Source organism: Ranitomeya imitator, chromosome 5 (assembly GCF_032444005.1).
Source record: "Ranitomeya imitator isolate aRanImi1 chromosome 5, aRanImi1.pri, whole genome shotgun sequence".
NCBI lineage: Eukaryota > Metazoa > Chordata > Amphibia > Anura > Dendrobatidae > Ranitomeya > Ranitomeya imitator.
In genome coordinates, this window is record NC_091286.1 from 394,443,412 (window position 1) to 394,463,834 (window position 20,423).

Here is a 20,423-nt window from a genome sequence, read left to right on the forward strand (position 1 = left end):
ATCACATTTTTCCCACAAAAATTTTTTTTAGCTACAAATTTTGTATTTTCACAAGGAAAAAGTAAGAAAATGGACCCCAATGTTTGTTGAGCAATTTCTCCTGAGTTCACTGATACCCCATATGTAGTTGAAAACAACTTTTGAGGCACAGTGCAAAGCTCAAGAGGGAAGTAGCCTGATATTACAGTGTAGATTTTGCTTCACTGATTTGTGGGTGACATGTTACATTGGCAGAGCCCATGAGGTGCCAAAACAGTGACCCCATTTTACCAATTAAACCTCTCAATGAATTCATCTTGGGGTTCAGTGATTATATTGACACCACAGGTGTGTCACAGACTTTTATACCATTGAGCAGTGAAGAAAAAATAATTTACATTTTTATCACCAAGATTGTGTGTTTGCCCAAAGTTTCATAATTTCACACTAGGAAATGTGGAAACATGGCACCAGAATTTGTCCCATAATTTCTTCTGAATGTATGAATATACCTCATGTGGCTGTACAGTACTACTTTGCCATATGGAATGACTTGTGAGGGACAGAGTACTATTTGCCTCCCGGAGCACAGATTTTCCTAGACTACCTTGCGGATTCCATATAAAGAGCCACTAAGTGCTATAAAAGCAGAATTCCCCCTCAAGTGACCATATTTTGAAAATTATAACCCTTTGGGAATTTATCTGCAGATATAGTGATGATTTTGACTCAGTGGGTGTTTTACAGAAACAGGCAGCAGTGGATGTTGCTGAGTGAAAATTGCAAACTGCCATTGTAGTGACCAGTACGCTGTAATGACCATCTCATGCTTCTGGACACATGCACCTATAAATTAGGCGGGCTGTCATCTCTACAGAAATGCCAAACATGTGGACACTAAATATGATTTCAGAGCAATGAGGTTCAGAAAAGATGGGAGCATTTATACTACTCTTGGACTATTTTGTTACAATTACTGCTGTTATTGATCCTATTAGAAAAGCGCTCTTGTTTATTGTGGGTGGGTGCACAGCATCGGTGATCTTTTAGCATCATCCTTGTGCACTTCACTCAGTGTTTTTATTGTCTATATTTAGTATTTACTTTTGTATACCTATTAATAAGGTATCTTTTAACCTATACACCTTTATTCTCCTTATTTCATTCTTATTATGCAGTTGGCATTTTTTCTAATTTAGGGTCCTGTTTGCAGACTTTAGTTCTTTCCATCAAATTATCATGTTGCCTGGTTCTTGTCTTAATGACCAGTTTGTTGCAGTCACCAGTACATTATGACCAGCTCCCACTTCTGGAGACACACACCTGTAAATTAGGCTGGCTCTCATCACTACAGAAATGCCAAACATGTGGGCGCTAAATGTGGTTTAGGCACACTGGGTCTCAGAAGGGAGGGGTGCATTTGGATTTGGGAGCAGAGAATTTGCTCAATTTCTTTTTGGGAGCAAGGAGACATTTTGCTTTTCCAGAGCATTTGTGCTCCCAGTAACGTGGAAGCCTCCTATATTTCCATTAACAGATGAAGGACCTGAGTGAGGGCTTGCTTTTTTTGTTGAATGAGTTGAAGCTTTTATTGGGATCATTTTACATAATGTTTGGAATCACATTTATTCAGCACTCTACAATGAGCACTTACTTTGGGCTTTCCAGTTAAATGTCTGTGTGACGTGACAGATGAAACTCCCAAGGAATCCATTCACTATAAGGCCTCTTTCACACGCCAGTGTCTCCGGTACATGTACTGACAGTTTTCTCATGTACCGGAGACACTGACACACGTAGACCCATTCAAATGAATGGGTCTATGCACATGTCTCTGTGTTTTCACGGACCGTGTGTCCATGTGCAAAACACGGAGACATGTCCGCTTTTCTCCAGCAGCACGTACCACAATACATCCCGCACAAGTGCACACGGAGAACAGTGTGCACTCTCCTCCATGTGCACGTTCCGCCCGCGAGAGAGACAGCGCTACAGTAAGCGCTGTCCCCACTGCGTGTGGTGCTGAAGGCGGAATTCATCTCTTGTCCCCTGCAGGAGACAAGAGATGAAAAATCAATTTTTTTTGTTTGTGTTAAAAATAAAGTTTGGGGGTCACCTCCCGCCTCCCATCCCCTGTGTGCCCGCCCGCTTGCAGAGAAATACTCACCCAGCTCTCGCGATGTCTCCTCTCAGCGCTGGCAGCAGGTCCTGTGTGAGCGGTCATGTGGTACCACTCATTACAGTGATGAATGGGAAGGGATGCGCACATGCTGGAGTATCGAAACACGCTTGTAGACAATCTTCATAGTGGTTTTCCTCAACAGTAGACAACAGTGAGAAACACTGTAACATTGATACAATATTGAATTATATCTGCTTTCCTAAAGTACTCCTGTCAAAATTTGTATTCTCTTAATATCCCACAGAGGTCTGGAGTTGGAATGATGCTCAAAATCAAAGTAGAAAATGAAGTTACAGGCTGATCCAATTTCAGTGGAAATGTCTCAAGACACGGAAGTGATGCTCAGTAGTGTGTGTGGCCTCCACATGCCTGTATGATCTCCATACAATGCCTGGGCACACTCCTAATGAGGTGGCAGAAGGTCTCCTGAGGGATCTTCTCTCAGACCTGGACTAAAGCATCCATCAACTCCTGGATAGTCTGTGGTGCAATGTGACATTGGTGGATGGTGCGAGACATGATGTCCCAGATGTTTTCAATTGGATTCAGGTCTGGGGAACGGGTGGGTCAGTCCATAGCTTCAATGCCTTCATCTTGCAGGAACTGCTGACACACTCCAGCCACATGAGGTGTGGCATTGTCCTGCATTAAGAGGAACCCAGGGCCAACCGCACCAGCATATGGTCTCACAAGATGTCTGAGGATCTCATTTCGGTAGCTAATGGCAGTCAGGCTACCTCTGGCAAGCACATGGAGGGCTGTGTGGCCCTCCAAAGAAATGCCACCACACACCATTACTGCCACACTGCCAAGTCGGTCATGCTGAAGGATGTTGCAGACAGATTGCTCTCCACGGAGTCTTCAGACTCTGTCACGTCTGTCACATGTGCTCAGTGTGTACCTGCTTTCATATGTGAAGAGCACAGGGCGCCAGTGGCAAATTTGCCAATCCTGGTGTTCTGTGGCAAATGCCAAGTGTCGGTGTTGGGCTGTGAGCACAACCCCCATCTGTGGACGTCGGGCACTCAGACCATCTTCATGGAGTCAGTTTCTAACCGATTGTGCAGACACATGCACATTTTTGGTCTGCTGGAGGTCATTTTGCTGGGCTCTGGCAGTGCTCCTCCCGTTTCTCCTTGCACAAAGGCTGAGGTAGCAGTCCTGCTGCTGGGTTGTTGCCCTCCTACGGCCCCTCCACATCTCCTGGTGTACTAGCCTGTCTCCTGGTAGCGCCTCCAGCCTCTGGACACTACGCTCACAGACACAGCAAACCTTCTTGCCACAGCTCACATTGATGAGCCATCCTGAATGAGCTGCACTACCTGAGCCACTTGTGTGGGTTGTAGAGTCTGTCTCATGCTACCATGAGTTTGAAAGCACAACTAACATTCAAAAGTGACCAAAACATCAGCCGGAAAGCATTGGCACTGAGATGTGATCTGTGGTCCCCACCTGCAGAACCACTCCTTTATTGAGTGTGTCTTGATAATTGCCAATAATTTACATCTGTTGTTTATACCTTTTGCACAACAGCATGTGAATTTGATTGTCAAACATTGTTGCTTCCTAACAGGACAGTTTGATTTCACAGAAGTTTGATTTACATGGAGTTATATTCTGTTGTTTAAGTGTTCCCTTTATTTTTTTGAGCAGCGTATATTGCAATCATCATATTATAAAGCACTGTGCAATTACAATTGCTCATTATGCTTTTCTACCCAGCTAATTTTTCTTTTGCACTTTAACCCCTTCATGACCTTGAGATTTTCTGTTTTTCCGTGTTCATTTTTCGCTCCCCTCCTTCCCAGAGCCATGACTTTCTTATTTTTCCATCAATATTGCCATGTGAGGGCTTTTTTTAAGGGATGAGTTGTAGTTTTGAACAACATCATTGGTTTTACCATGTTGTGCACTAGAAAATGGGAAAAAAATTCCAAGTGCGGTGATATTGCAAAAAAAGTGCAATCCCATGCGTGTTCTTTGTTTGGCTATTTTGCTGGTTTCATTAAATGCTAAAACTGACCTGCCATTATGATTCTCCAGGTCATTACGAGTTCATAGACACCAAACATGTCTAGGTTATTTTTTCCCCTAAGTGGTGAAAAAAAATTCCAAACTTTGCTAAAAAAAAAAAACATTGCGCCATTTTCCGATACCTGTAGAGTCTCCAATTTTCGTGATCTGTTGTTGGTTGGGGGCTTATTTTTTGCATACTGAGCTGACATTTTTAGTGATACCATTTTGGTGCAGATACATTCTTTTGATCGCCTGTTATTGCATTTTAATGCAATGTCATGGCGACCAAAAAAAACGTAATTTTGGCGTTTTGAATTTTTTTCTCACTATGCCGTTTAGCAATCAGGTTAATCCTTTTTTATTGATCGGGTGATTCTGAACGCCGCAATACCAAATATGTATATATTTGATTTTATTTTTATTATTTTATTTTGAATGGGGCGAAAGGGGGTGATTTACACTTTTAGATTTTTTTTATTTATTTCATTTTTTTAATTTTTTTTAACTTTTGCCATGCTTCAATATCCGCTATGGGAAGCTAGAAGCTGGCATAGCCTGATTGGCTCTGCTACATAGCAGTGATCATCAGATCGCTCCTATATAGCTTAATTACAGGCTTGCTATGAGCGCCGACCACAGGGTGGCACTCACAACAAGCTGGCATCAGTAACCATAGAGGTCTCAAGGACCTCTATGGTTACTATCCTGACTTATTGCTGACCTACAATCATGTGATGGGGTCAGCGATGAGCGCATTTCCGGCTGCGCGGCTGGAAGAGGTGGTTAAATGCCGCTGTCAGCGTTTGGCGGCGACATTTAACTAGTTAATAGCTGCCGGTGGATCACGATTCCACTCGCCGCTTTTGCGCGCACCTGTCAGCTGTTCAAAAGAGCTGAAATTTTGCGGCTTTGATGTGGGCACACCGCCGGAGCCCACATCAAAGCAGGGGATCCGACCTCAGACGTACTATCCCGTCCGAGGTCAGAAAGGGGTTAAGACTATGATATCACTTGATTAAAATTGAAGAGCTGAATACTTCTAAGGGTATGTGCACACATTGCGGATTTCCTGCGGATCCGAAGCTTTTTTGCGGTGCAGAAACGCTGGAGATCCGCAATTGATTTACAGTACAATGTAAATCAATGGGAAATAAAAACCCGCTGTGCTGACGGTGCGTAAAATTCCGTGCGGAAACGCTGTGGATTAAAAGAAGTAGCATATCACTTCTTTTTTGCAGATCTGCAGCGGTTTTGTACCCATTCCATTATAGAAATCCGCAGGGGTAAAAAACGCTGAAAATCCACAAAAAATCCACAGCAAAACCGCACAAAAAACGCTGTGGCTCCGCACAAAAAACGCGATAAATCCACAGCTGCGTTTTCTGCCAAGACATGCAGAATCCGCACCAGAAATTCCTAAGCCTAATCCGCAACGTGTGCACATAGCCTAACACTATGTAGAAATTGGAGGTCAATTTTACCTATATGAGGCCGGCGTCACACTAGTGAGTATTACGGACGTATGAGCGCAGAAAATATGTCCAGAAAATACGCATTGCCCATGGCCCAATGATTCTCTATTGGTCAGCTCCTATCTGCCGTATATTACGCATCCGTAATATACGGTATGTTATGGGCGTAGAAAATCGCAGCATGCTGCGTTTGTCAGCGTATTGCGCAAAAAATACGCCAATGAAAGTCTATGGGGCCGAGAAAATTATGGATTACACACGGACCATGCGTGTGACTTGCGAGAAATACGCAGCGGTGTTCTATAGAGAAGCCGGCAATTCAGTGCGGTGTACAGTAAAATCACACTGACAGAATAGAATAGAATAGAATAGAATAGGTAGAATAAGTGTGTACACATAGTATAGGTATATATATATATCTACTATATAAAGCTGAATGTGTGTGTGTGTGTGTGTGTGTGTGTATGTGTGTGTGTGTGTATGTCCGGGATTGGCATCTGCACTGTCGCAGCTACAGCCACAAAATTTTGCACAGTCACACGTCTGGACCCCGAGAGCGTCATAGGCTATGTTGTGAGGCGAAATTTTAACCCCGCACGTTCCAATTCACCAAACAATTTTGCCCCTATCTACATAATGGGGAAAAAAGTGAAAGGAGAAGTGTTGGAAGCGTCGCAGCTACAGCAACAAAATTTTGCACAGTCACACGTCTGGACCCTGAGAGCGTCATAGGCTACGTTGTGAGGTGAAATTTTAACCCCGCGCTTTCCAATTCACCAAACAATTTTGCCCCTATCTACATAATGGGGAAAAAAGTGAAAGGAAAAGTGTTGGAAGCGTCGCAGCTACAGCAACAAAATTTTGCACAGTCACACGTCTGGACCCTGAGAGCGTCATAGGCTACGTTGTGAGGTGAAATTTTAACCCCGCGCTTTCCAATTCACCAAACAATTTTGCCCCTATCTACATAATGGGGAAAAAAGTGAAAGGAAAAGTGTCGGAGGCAAATTGACAGCTGCCAGATGTGAACAAGGGGGACTTAAAGAGTGAGAGCGATGGCGCCAAAGAGTATATACCGTACAGTTGCTAAGGTGGGACCCCGACATGAGATACTCACCACACACGGGGATATGAACACACACAAAATGCGCCACATACTACCACGTGCTTGAACACATATACCACCCTCAGCACACATTTCACCACACATACACCAACCTCGCCACATAAAAGTCGAAATACAAAAGACAAAAAACTCACCACGCGCAAAACTCGCCACATGCAAAAAACAGGCTCACGCAAAACTCGCCACAAGTGCAACACTCACCTCATGGAAAACTCGCCACACGCAAAACTTGCACATGCGGAAAAATTGCCACATGCACAAAATTTGCAACACATGCAAAAGTTGCCTCACACAAAACTTGCACATACTCAAAAGGCACCAGACATAAAACTCACCACGCGCAAAACTCGCCATGCGCAAAACTTGCTGCACACAACTTGCTACACTAACCTGTCACATGCAACTCGACACACAAAAAGTTGCTACACGCATGTTGCCACACAAAACTCATCTCACAAAAGTCGCTACATGCATGTCGCCACACACAACTCAACACACACAACTTGACAAACGAAACTCGCCCTAAAACACACACAAGTCTGGTATTAGCCTTCAAAAATAAAATTTTGATTAATAAGCAGACAAACTACAAGAGCAACAAATGTACCATATAGGAAATACGGCAGCTGTCAGTCACATAACCTGTCTATTATGTGTATGTGTGAGCTAATATATACTGCCAGGGGGAGGGCTTCCTGTTGGCTGGGGATTTATCAGGCTGCCAATTTATCTTACAAATACTGAGGTAAAAATACTGAGCAAATAACGTGTTAACGAGGTCTAATACAGGAGATCACACAGGTATATACTATATACAGGGGAGATGACACACAGATATATACTATATACAGGAGGAGATGGCACACAGGTATATACTATATAAAGGAGGAGATGACATACAGGTACATACTATATACAGGAGGAGATGACATACAGGTATATACTATATACAGGAGGAGATGACACACAGGTATATACTATATACAGGAGCAGATTACCTACAGGTATATACTATATACAGGAGGAGATGACATACAGGTATATGCTATATATAGAAGATGACATACAGGTATATACTATATACAGGAGAAGATGACACACAGATATATACTATATACAGGGGAGATGACACACAGGTATATACTATATACAGGAGGAGATTACATACAGTTATATACTATATATAGAAGGAGATGACATACAGGTATATACTATATATAGGAGGAGATGACATACAGGTATATACTATATATAGGAGGAGATGACATACAGGTATATACTATATATATTAGGAGATGACATACAGGTGTATACTATATACAGGGGAGATGACACAGCAGGTATATACTATATACAGGGGAGATGACATACAGGTATATACTATATACAGGAGATGACATACAGGTGTATACTATATATAAGGGAGATGACAAACATGTATATACTGAGGTGAAAATGAGAGGTGTGAGGTGAAAATGAAAAGGTGTGAGTGCAAAATGAGAGGAGTGAGGGAAAATAGTGTAGTGATCGGAAAATGACAGCTGTGAGGTCGAAATGACAAGTGTTAGGCGGAAATGAGAGGTGTGAGGGAGAAAATGAGAGATGTGAGGGGGAAAATTAAAGATGTGATTGGGAAAATGAGAGGCGTGATGGGAAAATAAGAGAAGTGACGTGCTATAACTAACCACAGATATTTACTATGCCCAGGCAACGCCGGGCTCTTCAGCTAGTACATATATATATATATATGTCAGTGAGACACATATATATATATATATATTTATATTTAATTCAGCGCTAGATGGCAGAAAAGCCGATAATTCAATTGCCGGCTTTTCCTATCTCCTTCACAAACCCAACAGGATATGAGACATGGTGTTAGGAGTCGAGTTTCCTCTGCTGCACAGGGGGAATCTCGATCCGTCTCCGCTGCGGTCTCCCATTCTCCTCCAGCCGCAGTGGAGTCTGCTCAGCAGGGACGTCGATCCCAGCGTCTCGCTCAGTCTGACTCTGTGCGAAGAGTTGCTGCTGCTTCTCCAGTCTCTGCCATTAAAGTCAGTGCTGGTCAGCAGCGAGCGGACTTCTCTGGGACTAAGTCCTTGTCTGCACGTACTGAGCATGCCCAGGGTAAGATCTCCCGTTGGAGATCGAGGGTCAGGTGCTCAGGCTCTGCAGCACATTCCATTGGTCCTCTTGGCAGGTCTTGGAAGGGCAAAAGTGCTGTAGCCACTTCCTGTGCTGCAACTATATAAACTGCGCATGACCGCACGGCCATGCGCTAGTATTGTCTTGTATATATGTGTATGTGTTGTGAGTGAAAGTCGCTCTTTAAATAACCCTCCCTATTGAATGTCTGTTCGCGGAAGGTGTATGTTTGTTAATCTAGCGCCCGACTTATCCAACAGCACGAAACACACATTGCAGCGTCCTCTTGCTGTGTCCGCCTGTACGGCGCCGTGCGCTTGCCTTGCGCTTTCCATACCCAAGCCAGTGTGGTTGGTGACGTCCGTCAGTGCGGCATTGCTCGCACTCCTGTGCATTTATATATTTATTCTTAGATGTCTCCAGCGGTCGAGGAAACGTCAGCGTCTAGTGGTAGTTGGTGGAGGTGCACTAGACACGGCGACGTTTGCCTCCAAATTGTCCTTTAAGGGGACAATAACATTGGGCTCATCCTCTCACTCGGTGGAACTCTGCGTGGATTCTGGGGCGGAGGGCAATTTTATGTCTTCAGCCTTCGCCCAACGTCACGCAATTCCTCTGGTCATGCTATCTCAACCAGTAACGGTACGAGTGGTGAATGGGTCGACACTGCCCACACAGATTACATAGTAACATAGTAACATAGTTAGTAAGGCCGAAAAAAGACATTTGTCCATCCAGTTCAGCCTATATTCCATCATAATAAATACCCAGATCTACGTCCTTCTACAGAACCTAATAAAACTATCCCTTTTACTCTGTCCATGTCACCATCTCATCAGGAGATTATATCTCTACTCGTCATTCCTGAGGGAATTGATGAGGTTCTCTTGGGGATACCTTGGTTACGGTACCACTCTCCTCACATCGAGTGGTCCTCAGGCAGAATTCTGGGATGGGGTGAATCTTGTGGGAACAGGTGTCATCGAGAGTGCGTTCAGGTTACTACTACAGAGGTACCCGCAGATCTCTCCTCTCTCCCCAAGCAATATTGGTCTTATGCAGACGTATTCTCCAAAAAGGCAGCGGAGACTCTTCCGCCCCATCGCCCCTATGACTGTCCTATTGATCTCTTGCCTGGTGCTGAGCCTCCCCGGGGTCGAGTCTATCCATTATCTCTCCCGGAAACGGAGGCAATGTCTCAGTACATACAAGAGAATCTGGCAAGAGGGTTCATCAGGAAGTCAGTGTCACCTGCTGGGGCAGGGTTCTTTTTCGTGCAGAAGAAGAATGGAGAACTACGTCCATGCATAGACTACAGGGGTTTTAATGCTATCACAGTTAAGAACAAGTACCCTTTGCCGTTGATATCTGAGCTTTTCGATAGGCTTCGGGGAGCTAGAGTGTTTACTAAATTAGATCTGCGGGGTGCTTATAACCTGATTCGCATCCGTGAGGGGGACGAGTGGAAAACAGCATTTAACACCGTGCGCTTGCCTTGCGCTTTCCATACCCAAGCCAGTGTGGTTGGTGGCGTCCGTCAGTTCGGCATTGCTCGCACTCCTGTGCATTTATATATTTATTCTTAGTTTCCTTACACACCCAGTTGTGGTGTAGTGCCAGCGAGGGTCTAATCGGACTTCAATCCCAGTTGGGGTTAAGTACGCTGACTACTCGCTCGCGCTTTAGGTGCGGTGCCGCGATCCTGTGACGTAGCAGGATTGCTCCCTTCACGCTGGGTGAGGTTGAACCCACGTGTATATACTTTAGTGTACTGCCACATAGTCTGTATTTACTAGCAGCAGGTTTTCACCTGCACGGTGGACCCCGGACTGCGAACGCATCTATATCACCTTTCTTGGTGCGTTCCGCCAGTCCTAACACATGGTTTACATACAGTAAATCATCTCATATCCCTTCTTTTATTACATATTCCTCTTTGATAATGTAAGAAGTGTCTTTGTGTCAAATTTGGGGTCTCTAGCTATTAAATTAAAGGGTTAAATCCCAGAAAAAATTGGCGTGGGCTCCTGCGCTATTTTCTCCGCCAGAGTGGGGTGGCTGGGGGCAGATGTTTTTAGCCAGGGGGGGTCCTATAACCATGGTCCGTCTCTAGGCTATTAATATCTGCCCTCAGTCACTGGCTTACCCACTCTGGCAGAGAAAATTGCGCGGGAATTACTGGCTTTTCTGCTATCTAGCGCTGAATTAAATATATATATATATGTGTCTCACTGACAAATATATATATATATATATATATATATATATATATATATAGACTGTATATATGTTTTAAGAATATTTGAGCCGATGGATCCATGATATGTCCATTTTGCAAGCCTGCGAGAAAAAATCGCCATACGGAAGCCATACGGATGCCATACAGATGACACATGGATACATTTGTGCGTAAAAATCGCATCCTCGCATTGAATACTGAACAGTGTTTTGGGACAATTACTGCGTATTATGGCCGTAAAAAACAGACCGTATTTACTTACGCCTAGTGTGATGCCGGCCTAACTCATTAGTCATTGGAAAAGTCTCTAGCGGGGGAGGAGGGATCAGCTGTTTCAGGAGTTAAATAGGGAATTAATTTTTGCAGGGAAAAAAAGACTTCCTGTTTCTACATAGAGCACAGAAAAGAGAAGAATTAGTTTGGTACAAAGGCAAATGAACAGTTATAAGCACGCAATGTTATATAATTTGATGACTGCAATAAATTACGATAAAAACTTTGATGGGAGTGCTTCTTTAAGACATAATTGAAGCCGGAAAAAGAAGACTACATCAAGAATAAACCTCTACCTAGTTTTGTGTATAAATATTCATAGAGCAACTGCACTATCTGCTTTTAAATTATACATTATTGTATTTAACATTACAGTGCAATGAAGTTAAACAGATATTGAAAGTGTAGTTACTTTTAAACAACTAATTCAAAATGAAAGAACTCAAAAACAGGCTACAGTTATGTGTCAGTTATGTATTTATATATACATATCTAGCCATTTATCTATCTAGATAGATAGATGCAAGTGCTTCTCACTAAAGTAAAATATCATCAAAAAGTTAATTTATTTCAGTCCTTCAAAACAAAAAAAGAAACTCATATACTATATAGAGTCATTACAAATAGAGTGATCTATTTCAAGCGTTTATTTCTGTTTCTGTATATGATTAACAAAAACACCTGCAAAGGCTTAGTAAGCATTTTCGATGGTCCCTTAGGCTGGCCTTACAGTCAGCGTATAAAAATACGGTCTGTATTTTACGGCCATAATACGCCACAAAATTCAAAAAATGGTGATCCGTAAGTACTCCGTAGGCAGGGTGTGTCAGCGTATTCTGCGCATGGCATCCTCCGTATGTAATCCGTATGGCATCCGTACTGCGAGATTTTCTTGCAGGCTTGTAAAACCAAAATGCGGACATACAATGGATCCATACACAGTGAAACGGCAGTTCATTAATAATGTATGGCTATATGATGCAGTCAATACACAGGCCGAACTTCCCTCTGTCCAGTTTCCCTGGGTGACCGCACGCCGGTAACAAGTCTCTGTACTCACCCAGCGCACTGCACTCTTTATCCTCTGGAGTGCAGCCGGGTACACATAAGACAGCCCAAGATGCAGGGTGTCAGTCTCTCTGGTTCCTTTAGCCTCTGTGTTACTCCACACAGAGAGAGCTCTGCAGACAACTGCCCTGTCTGCTTCCAAGAACACACTGACACCCTCCCCCAGTACAACAGGGCTTCTTAATCAGTCACTGCCTCACTATTCTAATTACAGCCACACCTGTGTCTGTAGTACGCCCTCATGGCCTCACTACGCTTCCATGCACATTCTGGAGAGCACATACAGCGCCCCCTAGCTGTAACAGGGGTCACTGCCTCACATATCCTCCCTCCCTGTTCATATCTGTGGGGTTGAACATTTGTTACCCCGTAAGGGCGAAAGACAGGGCATCGGTATGCTCCCCTGACATCCCCGCTCACTACATTAAGAAACCAAAGTAGGGACCGGAACCATCGATCAACGCATGCATCCCTCCCCTTTGCATTTCTCCTCCATATTTCATTATGGGACCACCCACCCTGATCTCCATTGCAGAAGCCAAACCCTCTTTTCTGCTTAACCGCAGATTTGGGCCCGTTTTGGGTGGTCTTTACTTTGTTTACTTCAGGTTCACTAACCCCACGGGTCATCCTGTCACCTAAGTATCTGCTTTCGGGCCCCTGTTACCGCTTCCTCTGAACCCTTAACCGTGCCTCAGTGACTATATCACGCTGAAACGCCATGGACCGCGCTGGAAACTCTGAGCATATATCTGTACTACGCCAGAGCCTACCAACAATGCTGTCTAGCGAGCACTCTATCAAATTTACTCTGACCACCGGCCCCTTCCTTGACCGGTACCAGAGGGTTCCTCGTGCGCACCTCCCCAGTCGCCTCTGCGATCTTACACTCTCGGCTCTTCTCATACCTGCGTCTTTTATATCTGCGTCTCCGAAAGAGACCCTGGATCTGAGCTGTCCCATCCTTACCAGGGAACACCTCTAGCTCAGGGTTCAATGGGGTCCCCACAACCTCTACTGCCACAACCTCTAGAGGGAGCCTATCGGGATTACACTCTAATCCTAAATTGGTGACCCCTGTGGCATACATCTTAGGATCTTCGGGTTCTATGCCCGAAACATCTTTAGCTTCTCCTGCCATTACCTCTAAGGAGGAGCCTATCGGGATTACACTCTGTCCCTAGGTTGGCGACCCCTATGGCAGGTATTTCAATATCTTTGGGTTCTGCACCCGGTATAACTTTTTTTATGAGAGGGTTGACCCTGGTCTCCCACAGGGACCAAAACAGGGGAAAATCTCTTCCCAACACAGTCTCATAGGGAAGGGTCTTTGCCACTCCCACCACATGTCTAATGTCTCCACATAGTGTAGAAACATTGACCTCCGTGGTCGGGTACTCCCGGATTCCCCCATGGATTCCCATCACCTCCATTTTCTGTCCATTGGTGTTGTCCCCAGCAACACGGGAACGATGGACCAGAGTCACTTTACTCCCCGTGTCCAGGAGAGCCTCTGTTCGGCACCCATTCACAAGTACCTGAGACAGCTGGGGTTCGCTGTCGGCGGTGCCTGTAGTGGTGGTACAGTAGAAATACGGCGACCATACCTGCAGTCCATGGGTTCAGACACCAACGGGCAGTTAGCAGCCACATGGCCAGTCCCTTGGCAGCGCCAACACCTGATCGCTGTGGCACAGCTGTGCCCAGGAGCCGATTTAGTTTTCCCCGGCTCCTGGGCTGGAGAAACTTTACGTGACAGCCGAAATGGAGCAGTGCCCTGTATAAAGTCCTGAGTGGCTGTATATCGCTCTACCAGTTCCACCACTTCATCCAGAGTGCCTGGGTCCCCTTGTCCCACCCAACGCTGTATGGCTGCTGGCAGAGCCCTCACCAGGCGGTCAACCACTAGCCTCTCTACCATCTGGAATGGGGTTAATGTCTCAGGTTGAAGCCATTTTTAACTAGTTGCAGCAAGTCATGCGCCTGAGATCAGGCAGGGCGCGTCTCAGAAAAGGACCACTGGAACACCCATTGGGCCCACACATATGTATTAACTCCCAGTCTAGCAAGGATCTCACCTTTCAACTTCCCATAGTCCAGGGCATCGTCCCGACTGAGGTCTATGAAGGCTTTCTGGGCATCTCCCGTCAGGAAATTAGACACCACCTTAGCCCACTGAGTCACCGGCAAGCTCTCCCGCTCCGCAGTACGTTCAAAGATGGTGAGAAATGCCTCCATGTCGTCCTCAGGCTCCATCTTCCTCAGCACTGACCGGACCTTGTACCGAGCCTCAGACCGGAATGCTGTCCATGGTGGAGCTGCCTCTCGCATAGCCGCGAACTGCTACATCAACAATTCAGTAGTCTGCTGCTCTTGCTGCTTTTGTAGCTCCAACTGTTGCCGCTGCAACTGCAGAGCCTCTTGCTGCTGCTACTGTGAGCAGGCAAACTGCTTCAAAAGCTCATCCACTTTATCAGCTGGCTTAAACTGTAGCTTTGCAGGCTTGATCACTGACATGCAGCACGCTTTGGGTATGCCTCAGATCACATGGCCCGCATTCTTTCCACCATATGTGATGCAGCGGTAGGACCATACACAGTGAAACGGCAGTGACCCAAGCAAGTTCAAACAAAACGTTCTTTTATTGTGTTACTTCACACAGTCAATATAGTATACAGCTTCTTCATACAGTCCATTAATAATGCATGGCTATAGGATGCAGTCAATACACAGGTCGAACTTCCCTTTGTCCAGTTTCCCTGGGTGACCGCACGCCGGTAACAAGTCTCTGTACTCACCCAGCGCACTGCACTCTTTATCCTCTGGAGTGCAGCCGGGTACACATAAGACATCTCATATCCCTTTTTTTTGCATATTCCACACTACTAATGTTAGTAGTGTGTATGTGCAAAATTTGGGCGCGCTAGCTATTAAAGTAAAGGGTTAAATCGCAGAAAAAATTGGTGTGGGCTCCCACGCAATTTTCTCTGCCAGAATGGTAAAGCCAGTGACTGAGGGCAGATATTAATAGCCTGGAGAGGGTCCATGGTTTTTGCCCCCCTGGCTAAAAACATCTGCCCCCAGCCACCCCAGAAATGGCACATCTGGAAGATGCGCCTATTCTGGCACACGGCCACTCTCTTCCCATTCCCATGTAGCGGTGGGATATTGGGTAATGAAGGGTTAATGTCACCTTGCTATTGTAAGGTGACATTAAGCCAGGTTAATAATGGAGAGGCATCAATTATGACACCTCACCTATCCATTATTAATCCAATAGTATGAAAGGGTTAAAAAAACACACACATTATTACAAAGTATTTTAATGAAATAAATGCACAGGTTTTTGTAATATTTTATTATACTGGTAATCCACCTGAAGACCCTCGTTCTGTAAAAAAGGTAAAATTAAAAAAAACAATATTCCATACCTTCCGATGATCAGTCTCGTCCCACGATGTAAATCCATCTGAAGGGGTTAACTAATTTTACAAGCAGAAGCTGTGCTAATGCAGCTGTGCTCCTTCCTGTAAAACCCCGGGAAATGAATAGAATGTAGGTCAATAACCTGTAGTTACCTTCAGTCGCTGTGATGCGCCCTCTGCTGGATGTCCTCATATGAACTCGAGCCTGGGAACTTTTCAGAATATTTTGGATTTGGGAAGGAGATAGCAAAAGCTGGAAATTGAATTACCAGCTTTTAAGCTATCTAGCGCTGTATGAAATATTAATATATACTGTACATATATGTGTCTCACTGATATACAGTATATATATACCCCTATATTATGTGTAGACATTTATCTTAGCTATTCTATTCTAACCTGTCAGTGTGATTTTACTGTACACCGCACTGGATTGCCGGCTTTTCTATAGAACACCGCTGCATATTTCTCGCAAGTCACACTGTTGGTCCGTGTGTAATCCGTATTTTTCTGGCCCCCATAGACTTTCATTGGCGTATTTTTTGTGCAATACGGTGACAAACGCAGCATGCTGCGTTTTTTTACGGCCGTAGAAGACGGTATAATACGGATCAGTAAAATACGGCTGATAGGAGCTGGGGCATAGAGAAGCATTGTACCGTATGTAATCCGTATTTTCAGCACCTCTCTTATGTCCGTAAAACACGCTAGTGTGAGGCCGGCCTCAGTCTGTGTAAGTAGGCTCCACAATCATGGGGAAGTCTGCTGACTAGACAGATGTCCAGAAGGCAGTCACTGACACACTCAAAAAGCAGAGTAAGCCACAAAAGGTCACTGCTAAAGAGTGCTGTATCTAAGCAAATTAATGGAAATTTGAGTGGAAGGAAAAAGTGTCGTTAGAAAAGGTGCACAATACCGGCCTTGAAAGGATTGTTAAGAAAAGGCAAAAATTTGGGGGTGATTCCCAAGGAATGGACTGTTGTTGGAGTCATTGCTTCAAGAGTCACCAAACACAGACCCATCAAGGACATGGGCTACAAGTGTCGCATTCCTTGCGTCCAACCACTCATAACTAATAGACAATGCCAGAAGCATCTTATCTGGGCAAAGGAGAAAAAGAACTGGACTGTTGCTCAATGGTCCAAAGTGTTGTTTTCAGATGAAAGTAAATTTTGCATTTTATTTGGAAATCAAGGCCCCAGAGTCCGGAGGAAGCATGGAGATGCACACAATCCAAGCTGCTTGAAGTCTAATGTGAAGTTTCCACAATCAGTCATGGTTTGGGGAGCCATGTCATCTGTTGGTGTATGTTCACTGTGTTTTATCAAGATAAAAGTCAGTGCAGCTATCTACCATTAAAAAAGCACCTCATGCTTCCCTCTGCCGACAAGCGTTTTCGAGAAGGAAATTTAATTCTCGAGCAGGACTTGGCACCTGTCCTCACTGTCAAAAGTACCAATACCTGGTTTAAAAACAACAGTATCACTGTGCTTGATTGGCCAGCAAACTCGCCTGACCTTTACCCCATACAGAATCTATGGGATATTGTTAAGAGGAAGATGAGAAATACCAGACCCAACAATACAGGTGAGCTGAAGGCAGCTATGCAGCAACCTGGGCTCCCATAACACCTCAGCAGTGTCACAGACTAATCGCCCCTATGCCACACCCAATTGATACAGTAATTGATGCGATAGCACCCCGACCAAGAATTGAATGCATTTACTGAACATACATTTCAGTAGGTCAACATTTCCAATGTTAAAATCATTTTTCAATCTGGTGTTATAAATAGTGATGATCGAATACATTTGGTACTATTCGTTACTCGTACGAACAGTACATTATTCAGGCTATTCATTACTTGGTGAGTAATTTTGTATTCATCTCAGTATATTTGAGTGACCTGCCAGGCATGTTTGGTGCTCTATTTGCAGCCAATGAACATGCTGAGCTGGCTTGCCAATCAAATTGATGCCGGTGCCATCTTTTGTGTGGCATTACTGTGATTGGCTGTCCTTTCAGCATCATAGGTGATATTTAAAGGCTGCAAGCGCCATCTTGCGCACATTGCAGCCAGAAACAGTGTAGGGAGAGTGTAGTTTGGGCGTAGGGCGAGTGAAAGGAGTGCATTGAGAATGATAGGAGCTTATAGTAAGTGTTATTCTTTCCAAAAAGCTCTTTTAAGAGCTGAAGATTGTCCAGATTAGTTATTTGTTAGTTGGGGATTTAGTAGGGAGAAATTTAATAGGAGGAAGAGTGAAAGGCAGGCACCACGTGGGTGTTCTCATCATTGCAAATTCATGCTGCAGATCTTTGCTATTTTACACTGTGTTGTATAGTAGCTAGTATTAGGAACAGACTGTGGGATTAGGTTGAAATAGGGAAGGTTTCATCCACTACCAAAATATAAAAATCAGCTATTTGTAGAGGGAAATAATATTAGGTTAGGTACAGCATATACATAAACATTTTTTTGGGATCTACACATAATATACTACATAATATAGGGCCCTTACCAAACTCAGGTTTCATGGCACCTGCTGGCACTCTGCAAATTGTAAGCAAAGGCCGCATAATGACATGGCGGTGCACATGGTGGTGGTAGCTGGCAAAGCTCAAAAATTCAAATGGGCATATTTGAAATGGCACTGTAAAGGGATGGAGAATATGTATTCCACTATCTTGCTAACTATTTGGCATGAGGGTCTCCCAAATGTAGGACTGAGAGCACTCACAAATGTTAAAGGAAAAACTAAAGCCAAAATGCTCAGTGTGAACATATGCTAAAGTGGTGGTATAATTTTATTTTAATTTTTTTTCCTTATATACATGTAATTATTAAGAAAAATAATATTTCTTAGCATTTTTTTCTTTTAAAAAAAAATTTAGTTTGGTTTCATAGGTTTTTTCAAAAATCCGTAAATCCGGCGCAAGAGTCTGACAATATTATTTCCAAATACCATATGTGAGTCAGAAAGGCATGCAGGCATCTTTTATCCATGCTGTTCCTATTTAGTTTTAGCTCTCCCATCCATTTCAGCTTATTTCTCAGGCCCACAGACTTGTTTGTTGGGTCCAGCAGAAAAATATTCGGCTTTCTCATTGACTTGCATTGGATTTGTTATTTGGTACAAATAGACGGTATTAGAATTTCTTTGGAACAAATTTCCCAAATCCGAATATTTCACTATTCGATCATCACTAGTTATAAAGTATTCTAATATACTAAGGTAATGACTTTTGGGCTTTCATTGGCTGTAAGCCATAATCATCAACATTATAAAAAAAACAACACTAGAAATAGATCACTCTGTTTGTAATGACTCTATATAATATTTGAGTTTCACTTTTTATATTGAAGAACTGAAAAAAATTAATTTTTTATGTTATTCTAATTTAGTAGATAGATAGATAGATAGACAGTAGTGTTGAGCATTCCGATACCGCAAGTATCGGGTATCGGCCGATACTTGCGGTATCGGAATTCCGATACCGAGTTCCGATAATTTTGTGGCATCGGGAATCGGTATCGGATCCATATTATTGTGTAAAATAAAGAATTAAAATAAGAAATATTGATATACTCACCTCTCCGGAGGCCCCTGGACATCACCGCTGGTAACCGGCAGCCTTCTTTGTTTAAAATGAGCGTGTTTAGGGACTTCAATGACGTCACGGCTTCTGATTGGTCACGTGCCACTCATGTGACCGCCACGCGACCAATCAGAAGCCGCGACGTCATTCTCAGGTCCTAAACTCCTCATTCTAGGAATTTAGGACCTGAGAATGACGTCGCGGCTTCTGATTGGTCGCGTGGCGGTCACATGAGCGGCACGCGACCAATCAGAAGCCGCGACGTCATTCTCAGGTCCTAAACGCGCTCATTTTAAGCAAAGAAGGCTGCCGGTTACCAGCGGTGATGTCCAGGGGCCTCCGGAGAGGTAATTATATCAATATTTTTTATTTTAATTCTTTATTTTACACATTAATATGGATCCCAGGGCCTGAAGGAGAGTTTCCTCTCCTTCAGACCCTGGGAACCATAGAGGATACCTTCCGATACTTGGTGTCCCATAGACTTGTATTGGTATCGGGTATCGGTATCGGCGATATCCAATACTTTTTGGGTATCGGCCGATACTTACCGATACTTTCAAGTATCGGACGGTATCGCTCAACACTAATAGACAGACATATATACAGCGATGGCTGAAAGTGTTGGCATCCTTGAAATTGAACATGAAGTATTTCTCTCAGAAAATTATTGCAATTACACATGTTTTGTTAGATACATGTTTATTTCCTTTGTGTGCATTAGAAAAAAAAAAAACAGAAGAAAAATGCAATTTGTACATAATTTCACACAAAAAAACAAAAATGGGCCAGACAAAATTGTTGGCAACTTTCTCTTTCTAAAATTATGGGTAAACAACGTTGCTTCAATCATGTTAAAAGGGTGGTGGGGCATTATTATTGCTATAAATGTATAAATACT

The 20,423-nt window shown here is 43.8% G+C and overlaps 1 protein-coding gene across 1 annotated transcript in view; it reads left to right on the plus strand.

The window, feature by feature from the left end:
* The window catches only part of CSMD1 (CUB and Sushi multiple domains 1), a 3,308,788-nt gene that overhangs the window by 2,749,679 nt on the left and 538,686 nt on the right, over window positions 1-20,423 (plus strand). The window lies entirely within an intron of this gene.